Genomic DNA, 1,433 nt, shown 5'->3' with positions numbered 1-1,433 from the left:
TATGATGACTTGACTCGTTCTTCTTAAGATCTCTTGGTACATGGGTGGAACTCCAGTTGAACTGATCTAAGCAACAAGGGAAAATTAAACTCCATTCCCATAAAGGACTCTGATATGATACTTAAAAGCCAAGTAGTAGATATGTCTAACTTCTTAAAGAAATGGCCTCCATATCACTAATCCAGTCAACAAACCTTATTTATATAGTGGTACCCTGTATGATGGTATTCAATTGCTTTGAAACACATCCAATTTGGTACTCAACACATTTTGACACAAAAATTATGTCATCTTACTCACTTGTTTGGTGCTCAATGCACAAGGAAGAACTTGTCATTGTTGGCTACCTTATGACTCATTACATTATTCCATATAGGAAAAATTTGGTACTCGTTTTTGTGTCTACCAGAACCAATTAACAATAGCAAAGGTGCCATGGTAAAGAGAAATTTGAAATCTTAACTTCAATAATCTCATTGTTATTAAGGTATCCATAAGGGATTGCCCAGAATTGCGTTTGACTTCAAATATAAAGGTGTTCTGCTATTTAGAGGATGCCTAGACTTTTAGTGTATGCGTTATCTGCCTGCTAACCTTTTTGGCAGGTTAACACAAAAATTCACTTACAGGATTTTGTCTTGTGAAAAACTTCCAACATAATACTTACAATGCTTTTAGAAGGTAGGCAAACAAGCAAATCTACTGAACATTGAGTGCTTGAGCTCAGTTAATATTTTTGCATAGAAGTTACAAAGAGCATAACTGAGCAAACAATTCCTGTAATAAAATACTGTAGTATAAACACATTTATCTTGCTCCAAACGGGTGAAAAGATAAGGTACTTACTTGATAGTAAAAGAGAGAGAGAAATCTCATTATTTTCCTTGGTGGTGTATAAATATTTTTTAGCCAAATTAATGTGGAGTTAATCCTAGGACATTGTGCATGGATATAAGGAGATGCATATATGATGAGCGAAGAGAGAAAAGGCGTTGACCCACTCAAACCAATAATTTTCTCAAACCTGATGCTTTCTAGATGTTCAGCCATTCTGACTAACGGTCCCCTAGCACTGCGGTTACCTAATTGGGTAATGAAATGTCTGCAAGAAAACAACCAGGCTCAGAGAACACTAAGGATCTTAACAGTCCCATGCTGACCATTGATGGAAACTGCATCTCATGGGCACCAGAATGAGGGAATTGCTCAAGGGGTGGTGCAGAAAGACATTTACCAGAAGACCCATCCAAGTAGCCAATAGGGAGATAATGGAAGAGTTAGTTTTTCTGGATTCAGTTGCTGGCACCCACATAATCTTAAGCCAGGTCTGCATATCCTTTTTCATCTTTTCCTTCATGTTTGGTACGTTGTAAAGCAGCAATCCCAAATCTAACTAACCCAGGAGAAATTTTTTTATTTCCTTTCACATTTAA

The sequence above is a fragment of the Notechis scutatus genome, chromosome 2 (genome assembly GCF_049901735.1).
Source record: "Notechis scutatus isolate UNSWTSFEM ecotype Mainland chromosome 2, rNotScu1.2, whole genome shotgun sequence".
In the NCBI taxonomy this organism is placed as follows: Eukaryota; Metazoa; Chordata; class Lepidosauria; order Squamata; family Elapidae; genus Notechis; species Notechis scutatus.
This window is presented reverse-complemented; position numbering follows the sequence as displayed.